The 10,082-nt window shown below is 38.2% G+C and overlaps 1 protein-coding gene across 1 annotated transcript in view; it reads right to left on the bottom strand.

The window, feature by feature from the left end:
• The window catches only part of scamp1 (secretory carrier membrane protein 1), a 28,738-nt gene that overhangs the window by 17,537 nt on the left and 1,119 nt on the right, over positions 1-10,082 (bottom strand). The gene's annotated exons all lie outside the window — the stretch shown is intronic.

The following is a 10,082-nucleotide window of genomic DNA, read 5'->3' on the forward strand; positions in this document are numbered from 1 at the left end:
AATCAAGGAACTTTGCTGCCGTACCATGGGTGCAGCAGGCACAATGATATTACGCAGCGCCTCAAAATAGTCTCTAGCTAGGTAACTTCCAGTAAGCCTATTTTCAGGTGCTGCGTAATATCATTGCGCCTGCTGCACCCATGGTACGGCAGCAAAGGTCCTTGATTATTACGCCGGAATGAGAGTATAGTTCCTAGACATATCGGCCTAGAAAATTGCAACTTTTCATTTTCCGTCGGTCTTAGTACACGATGTAACTACAGAAAAGTCAAGTTTTAAATAAGAAAAATATAGAAACTCTTTGGTCATTTTTGAGCGAGATGCTAACGGTCTAATCAGATTCAATGATCTATGCTAAGCTACAGCTAAAAGTGCTACCGCCAGACCCGGAGATCGGCTGAATGGATTCGAAAACGGTAAAACGCAACTGTTTAACTCTAGGGGAGTTGGAAAATGAGCCTATTTTCAAAAATAGTGGAGTGTTCCTTTAAGTATTTGTCTGTTTAGGATATTTCACCTAGATATTTTTTTACACAATTTTCACACACCTGTATAAAGGTTTTCAGTTTACTTTTACTAAGAAGGTTTCAATTTGATTGTCTAACTTTATGGATCTTATGTTTTCTACGTAGAAACCTGAAAGTCAACCTGGTACTTTTTAATAGTGTTAATTTTGTTAACAAAAACTAAGATGAAAACATTTGTTGATGACATTTTTTCCCATGAGTAACATGAGACGAAGACAACACCAGCATCATTAATTAAACACTTTGTTTTTCATGTGTTTAACATTATGAAACACATGAAACTGTGACTATATCAATATGCAATACCATTGACAAAAAATGTAGTTTAAAACATGAACTATTCCCAAAATCTCTCTATATTTTCTTCAACAAAAAAAAAAAAAAGAGGAGAAAATATAGACCTGTTCAGGGTTAAACTCTGTCCAGAGTTTGGGTCCGTTTTGACCCAGAAGAGATACATAAAAATGTGTAAAAAAAACCGCATAGTTTTTAGTAAGAGAATGAAACCTCAAAATACAAATCTTTTTCCTTTTTGGTTTTTTACAACATTTTTAAATATTTTTAAATTCTGGATATTGGTTACCAGACGTTTTATTATTATTATTATTATTATTATTATAGTAGCGATATTTCTGCATAGTCTGCATATTAATCAATAAACAGACAGAATACCTATACACACTTTTATTGCTGCAACAATAAAAACATTATTATAAATATTTATTATTATAAATAATGATCATTTGTAAGGTATTGCCAGTATACAGTAGAACACACAATTTGAAATACTGTATCACACAATGCAATGCACCTGACTTGACCTGACTTCAGTGTGACAAATGAACCGGAATCTCCTTCTGACGCAGTACTCGGCCCGGCAAATGTTAAGTCATCACTGGAAGAAAAATCCTTTATGCCTCTCACTATATTCACTCAGGCTTATACTGTTCCAAACATTTATCCTTTCATCGCCTACTACTTTTTACATTAGGCAGTTCTGATGCACACTAGTATTCATTCCAAACACACAGCAGGAAAGATCCTTTATTAAACTCCTGTGTTTCTGGATAAAGATAGCTGACTATTCCCTCACTGAATAAACCAGAGGTTCATTTAACACACAAGGTCCAAAGAATGTTAACTACAACACCACACACACACACTAAACCGTCCCTTGTTTCCATAGCAGCCCCAGTGCAGCGCTCAGGTCCTGAGGCAGATCCGTTTCATATGGCTGACGGACTGTCAGGACTCCAGAGCCATGAATATTTCAGACACATATTCACACACATACATACACATTTGTACTAGCAGGAAGACACTGTCTTTGTCTTCAGTATTGTTATCATATACACAGTCGAGACAGTGATGTCTGATGTCACACTCTGTGATCACCTGACATGGACGCATGTCTGTATCTCCAAACCTAGTGAACTGCCTACCTAGAAAGCATTTTTAGGCATTATAGGTGTGTCTAAACCTTCAGAAGCACACAATAATATTATCTATGTAAGCAGCACACTAACGCTTTATCTCAATTTGCATAGTTCACCCAAAAATTTAAATTTGCTGAAAATGTACTCAACCCTTAGTCCAGTAGTGGGTGAATGGGTGCCGTCAGAATGAGAGTCAAAACAGCTGATAAAAACATCACAATAATCCACAAGTAATCCACACCACTCCAGTCCATCAATTAACATATTGTGAAGTGAAAAACTGTGTTTTTGCCAGGAACAATCTGTTGCTTCCAGCTAAAATATGAGTTCTCTATTCTTAATACTGTTTTCCAACATGAACATGTTGTCTGGTCTGAATCAGGAGAGAAATCTGCACAGATTACACGCTGTTTACAAGCCAAAACAGCTCTTAACACATATGTAGGTGGATTTTGATGTAAGAGGACAACAGGAGATGGACTTTTTCACAGGAGGAAGCGTTATTATGTATTATGGACTCGTATTTTAGCAATGATCTGATGTTAAAACATCTTAATGATGGATTAATTTCTTACAAAATCGTACAGCTTTTGGTTTCACAAGATGTTAACTGATGAACTGGAGTGGTGTGGATTATTGTGATGTTTTTATCAGCTGTTTGGACTCTCATTCTGACGGCATCCATTCACTGCAGAGCATCCACTGGTGAGCAAGTGATGTAATGCTACATTTCTCAAAATCTGATGAAGAAACAAACCCATCTACATCTTGGATGACCTGAGGGTGAGCACATTTTCAGCAAAGTTTCATTTTGGGTGAACTATTCCTTTAAGTATGAGCCACTTGTTTACCTGAGTGTATGATACATCCTGTTGAGGATGTACTGTCTGTAACATGTAACCCCACATGTGAAGATAAAGTACAGAAACAACCATTTACATCACATATGTCCTTGTGAATCACTCTATATTGGGGCTGTGCGCATTCGGTGACCCGATTCTAAAGCGGGAAACTCAACCCAAGCAGCGCGTTTGGGTTTGACCTCCTTCAGCGCTGCGTTTCTTCATGACTACAGATGATTTCAGAATGTACGCGGAGGCTCGACAAGCACAGCAATCAAGTATCAACAGAATGAAAGCTTATTTTAGACAGTAACAAGATTAGCGTTGAATGCAGCTGAGATGAAAACGGTGCAAATCAGATCAACGCAAACATAACTGATGCAAACTTTCCTGAGCACATGCAAAACAAACCCGTCCCGAACGTAAGGCTGGTGTGACACATCTGCCGTTAATGCAGAGACGATTGTCTACACACAGGTTTATTGTTCTTGTACAGGCCATCTGAACAATGAGTGTGCTGTGAGTGTTCACATTTAAGGCCAAATGTTTTGGAAGAGACAGACAAAAGGATGCAGTTTTGTGTGGGCTAGAAGACAAAAGAAACCTGAAATGTCACCTTACAGATATGCAAGTGAAACCTACAAGACAGCACATAAGTGAAACAAAGTAAAGCACACTTACACAAAAAACACTTTTACAAAAAACATACAAGATAAAAAAAAAAAGATTATTAAGAAAAGATAAATAAGAAATCAATTAGGGCTGGACCAGAATATTCGATTATTCGAATATTCATTCGGTGGGTTGGCATTCGATTTTCAATTTTGAGATTTGAATATTCTTTTCTTTTTTTCCACAAAACGGTTCTCATTCGCGCTTGAATATGAATCGCCCATGAGTGAACGTCATGACATGATTCAGTTAATCTGGAAGAGAAGACAAAAGTGCCGAAGACCTTAGTTGTGTGGGAGCACTTTAAATTGAGTGAGGACAAGACAAATGCAGTAGAGCCCTGCACGGACCTCAAATTTAGGCCCTAGCCCGGCCCCGGCCCTTGTCCGACAGTTTGTCAGAATTACCGGCCCGGGCCCGACCCCAGCCCGTCTTTTTTTTCCCCTTCTCCCAAAACACCTTATACTACTCTTTCAGCTATTACAATAGTTCAGTTTTGTATGTAATTTTTTTATTAAGTTAATTTAGAAAAACGTTTGGAGCATTTTTCGTTCGTTAAATATAAGTTTTTGTTTTTTAAAGTAACGACCAAGCAGCCAACGGCAGACAGTGAGCCTGTTTGATCAATTTAGCCTTCTCAAAACATCACGACTTGCCTAAAATAAAATCTAGATATACTAAAACAGTTCAAGCATATAACAATGTTTAAACGTTAAACCTGCGCTATAGTAAATGTGCGCTATATCCAAGTTTGTGCGGCGAGTGGAACCTAAAGCACGCTTTGCAGGACATGGAGGCGCCAGCGCAATCACTTGCATTTTTTTTTTTCAGTGGAAACAACTTAAATTACCCTACGCTGTCATTTTTGCTCATGAAGGTAAGAATAATACATCATTCGGAACTGTAAAGGCAAGGCAAGGCAAGGCAAGTTTATTTATATAGCACATTTCATACACAATGGTAATTCAAAGTGCTTTACATAAAAGAAAAGAAAAAAATAATCACAACAATAAAACAAGGAATTTAAAAACGTTGAAAATGATTTAAAAAATTGATTTAAGAGGTTTAAAATGAATTGAAGAAAACGATTATACATAAAATATAGTGCAATCAGTTCGGACATCGCACAGTGCTCATTCAATAAATGCACAGCTAAACATATGAGTTTTGAGTCTGCATTTAAATGTGACTAATGTTTTAGCACATCTGATCTCTTCTGGAAGCTGATTCCAACTGCGGGCGGCATAATAACTAAAAGCAGACTCCCCTTGTTTTGTGTGAACCCTTGGTATTTCTAACTGACTTGATCCTAATGATCTGAGTGGTCTGTTAGCTTTATAACACGGACTCAGAAAACACTAGTTTATTAGTAAATAATTCAAATATCTCCTTACTATTTCCCCCTGACACATTCATGGTAATTACTTTTGCTGGGGCTTTGCGGCAAGCTTTAGCTTATTGCGTGCATTTGAACGCAGAACTCCTCAGCTGCGCTGACTGCACGCATGCTGCTTCTGCTGGCATGACACTAAACAGAGCCGCTCTTGACAGCACGGTCTCGTGTTGTTTCCACTAGCGCGGCAATTTTTTCATCACTAATTGATGGATGTCTAAAATATAAAAATTAGGAGAAGCCTAAAACAGGCCCGAGGCCTGGCCCGCATCTGAACTATGACGTGAAAATTGGCCCGAAGCCTGGCCCGAGGGGCCCAGACTGAAATGCAGGGCTCTAGTGTGCCAAATATGCGATTTGAAACTGGCCAACCACAACAGCACATCAAGTTTGAAAAATCACCTGAGTTCTGTAAGTACGCCTATAGTATATTGTTGGTGTAAAACAAACTAGCTGCTTTTATCCGCCATGTTAATCAGTATTTTTACACATGATAAAAACGTGCACTTAATTTGCTTGGAAAATACTTGCGAATACGGCAGTCATAAAAAAAAACGTAGGCCTACAGTAGCCCAGCCTAATAATAATTTGTCTATATTAAAAGTATTGCTCTTAACAGACCTGGGCTGCGTTTCTCAAAAGCATCGTAAGCTTAAGTACATCGTAGACCCATTGAAACCAATGGAGCTACAATCAACTTGAGCTTACGATGCTTTTGGGAAACGCAGCCCTGTGTGTTTTGTATCACTAGTGCAGTGTCCGTTCTCGAAACATATAAGCCCTGCCCACGTGAGGTGCACCGCTTCCGGCTCACGCTGTTCTGTAGTTTACTAAAAGTTTATTAATTCTGAACGTGTCGCGTGTCCATATTGTACCAAAATGCGACACTGCACTCCCTTGGGTCCGCAGCAACACACCCGCCACGCGTGAAGTCGATTGGATGAACGGTTCTCGACATAATAAAAATGCAAACAGACAGACACACAGAGATCCCTGCCTTTATTACAGAGAAGAATATGTTCAGCCCCCTCCCTCCGAAGCTTCGAATATTCGGTGTTGATTACTACTGAAGCTTCGAAGCTCAAGCCCTAAAACCAATATGACAAAAATAAGTTAATAGTAAAAAGAAAATATGAGAATAAAACAGAACCCATGGCATCTGGGACTATAGTATGCAGATTAGTATGCAGCTTCTTGCACCCCTGTCTATCTAGCAGGTAAAAATATATTTCAGAAATATCTGTGTCCAAGTATCACTGAAAGCAATCCACCCACCCACTCTTTCGGACAAGAAAGTGACAAAACATCTTGTTGTAGAGACACAACAGTTTAGGTCAAAAACAGTAAGCTCCCTACCTGAACAGCATTTTAAGGCATCATAAAGGCAATAAACAATGTTCCAGCTCAGTTCAAAATAAATATAAACAAAAAATATACGTAGCATTTGCTGTGTACTTAATGCATTTATTAATGTTTTATTTCTTATGTATCTTTTATGATTATTATTTAACCAATGTGTGTGTTGTGTGCATTTATGTAATATTTGATGTATTTTTTTTTTATTATGTACATTTCATGATTATTTAATCATCTTTTATTTGAATATAAAAGTATATAAACACATATAAAATGTCTCTGACGTACATTTTATTTATTTTTAATATGTATTTTACATTTATTGTTTTAATTTCTTATCAATCTTTTGTGACTATATTTATTCACTTTTTTGTTTTAATCACTTTGTGTATGAAATGTTATTAAAGTATCAGACTGTTGTCTTTTCTTTATCAATCCTGTATGGCACACTATTTATGTTCGCTGCCGTTCCAAATCAGTCACTTTTGAGGCTTCACTGCAGTTCTGATGCTGCCTTAGAATACAGCTGACTAGGTTTTGGAGCAGAGCTAAAGTGTCGCTCAAAGACAGGCGGTCATTCTGAGAAATCAGAAGATCTATGCAGAAACTCTACTAACGAAATTCTCATTCAGTGAAATCATCTCTGAGTCCCGTGACAGTAATGTTCCACCGCCGATGACAGGAGTGACTCTTAGTCACCGCTCCCTCAACAGTGTGAATGAAGGCAAACACACGGTGACGGCGGCTCACTGTAATAGGTTCCCCTGCATCTGCAGAGCGGCCCACGTCTCCAGAAACATCCATCTAATCAGATCATTAGAGTTTTCTCTCTCTTCTCGTGTTCTCATTACGATCTCTGAGTGACGGACAGAATCAGACGGACCTCATTTAGACAGCCTACTTTCTTACAGCGGTGACACACACACACACACTGACTAGTTTTATGAGTTTGACAGCTGCTGCATTATGAAATGACTGTAATAAGGTAAAACGTGCTCAGTCAGGGCCAAATGCATGTGTGCATTCAGTTAGTCTCTCACACACACACACACACACACACCCATGCAGCGGTTCTGCAACATCCTGCAGCACGCCTACTTGTTGATGAGGCTGCATCATTTCAGACTGTTTCAGCACAACGTGAGAGTCGTTTCTACCAGGATCTCATCTAGGATAAAGACTGTTTGCTCTGTGGTTTCATTTAAGAACTGCCTTATAGAGTCAGAAATGTTTAACAATGATTACCAGACTCTGGGGAGGAATGACTCATCTTCCAAACTCAAAGCATTTGTCTTTTCTGGGGAAGTTAACAAATAAAAATTGACATAATTTAGCACCCTCACGTCATTTCAGACCTGCATGACTTTGAAAATTGAGTCATTATTCACTCAAAATCCACCCCCTGTGAACTGAAATGAGTCACTGAAAAGATCTGATTCAGACATATTTAGCTACTTCTCTCATGAACATAAGGAAGAGAGTTAAGGTGTTTTTAAAGATGTTTTGGTTCAATTTCAGTTGTTTTCTCACACAAATCTCACTTTTAAAAAATGTAGTGTAAGATTTACTCAGAAACAATTTTCAGAAATGTCTAGTAAATTCACAATTACAAAGAACAAAGTAGCACAATGAATTAAACATTACATTTTGAAGTAGAAAGACTTAAATAGTAGTCTTGTAAAATGTACTAATTCCACCAACATCTGGCATCATAACAGCAGCATAAATAACAGCATTCAACCGAGATGCCATTGTCTGCATGCTGATTGGCTAATATTGAGAAAACACCAAACCCAGGGTTGTCAGGTATTTGCTGATGTCTGCTTTATTATTTTGAGGTCTGGAAGCAAAACCAGCAAATTAATCAAGACAATAAGAATCTACAAGCTCAAGACAGTCTATATATACACTGAAGACGTGAGTCAGAAACACAATGCAATCAGGAGGCACAATGCATTAATTATTGAGACGTGCCGCTACAGTCGGTCGGCTATAGTGTCGAGTTACCACGGCAACCCCATGACGGACCACATACCATTACTGCTGATCCCTCGTCTGACCAGTTGAGTTTAATGACGGCTTAAGAGGCATGCTTTAATAGGAACACTTCTGAGAAGGAAAACTGCTGCTGCTGATGATTAGGCTATGATGTGTGTGTGTGTGTGTGTGTGTGTGTGTGTGTAAACGTGGGTGGTTTGATATTAGAACCCCATGACGGACCGCATACCATTACTGCTGATCCCTTAACGAAATACCTCGTCTGACCAGTTGAGTTTAATGACGGCTTAAGAGGTATGCTTTAATAGGAACACTTCTGAGAAGGAAAACTGCTGCTGCTGATGATTAGGCTATGATGTATGTGTGTGTGTGTGTGTGTGTGTGTGTGTGTGTGTGTGTGTGTGTGTGTGTGTGTGTGTAAACGTGGGTGGTTTGATATTAGAAATGAGGAAAAGAGAGAGACCTAGGTGATCAAAAACAAAGCATCTTTCTCTAAGAGGTCTAAATGATCATGTCCTATCCGGCCGAACAAAGGCCACAATCTGCTGAGCATGGATTTGCATTTGTACCCCTGCACCTCCAAGACGGGTCCAATCCCACCTGTGAGTCTACAACACCTGTAATGTCAAATATACAGACTCTCCCCGGAGACTACAAGAGAGAGGAAAACAAAGGAGCGAAAACTCAAGGCAGATGGCCTTTGTGTATTAACCTGTGAAACCTGAAATATGAAACAAGTTGATTTTTTTTATTATTGAACAGCTTATTGCACCTTTAGACAAAATATATTTCCATAATTTGACTTTGCATATGTGTTTTACGTTAAGTATCATAGCTATTTGATACATCAGGCTTTTATGGTTCATATAGTATGATATAGTGAGAATACAGAGGGAAAATATCCTCAATTTTATTTAGAGGCCCAAACTGAGCAAAAATATGCAATTTGATGCAGATGCTGATATTTATATGAACAAAAGGTGATGAATTCTAATGCTTGTAATGTAAATCAATGAGATCTTCATAACAGTATAGCAGATACTTACATAAAATGCATATAAATATCAGTTTTTGCTCTGTATCTCCCAATAATATGTCTTAGTAAGATTATATTTAAATGTTTAGTTTAATGATCACAACATTTAATGCAATGCAATGCAGTGATGAATGAAATAAATGTTCTTCTAAAGCCTGACGATCATATTTGATACTCACATTTGAATATGATTTCTCTAAAAATGATATTTGGATCATCAAGTAAACCTAAGTTGCTTCAGTCCAGTAAGTGTTCAACTATTACATCTATTCCTAACAATATCAAAGTTATTCTTATATCTATACTTTATAAAAATGTGTAGATTACACAGCAAAAGACATGTGAAGAATGAGCTGAAGGTGGACGTTTGTACAATTAGGCCTATACTAAAAGACCTTTTACTTGCTACATTGTGTGTAGTAGATTGGGTGCAACAGGTTTAACAGCAAAGTTTTGATTATGTTGGTAATATAAAGGCCTAAAAATTCATATCACATATGAGACAGTAGGCTTTACAGGGTTCATTATTTACAAAATGGTGTTACTTCACCAAATCATCAGCTTTGGTGCATTAAGGTGCACAGACCACAAATGCTTCCACGTTAGGCTCAATGTAGCTGCACAAAATAAAAAATAAAACAGGCTGTCAGGGATCTAATTCCCTCAGCTGACCGGAGCCGCAAACACACAGTCATATCACTGATCAAAACAGGGCGGCCTATGTCCATCCATCCATCCATCCATCCATCCATCCATCCATCCAAGCAGCCCAAACACACACACACACACACACACACACACACACACAAACACAAACACACA

This window comes from Sinocyclocheilus anshuiensis, unplaced genomic scaffold, assembly GCF_001515605.1.
Source record: "Sinocyclocheilus anshuiensis isolate Anshui unplaced genomic scaffold, SAMN03320099.WGS_v1.1 scaffold1425, whole genome shotgun sequence".
Classification (NCBI taxonomy): Eukaryota; Metazoa; Chordata; class Actinopteri; order Cypriniformes; family Cyprinidae; genus Sinocyclocheilus; species Sinocyclocheilus anshuiensis.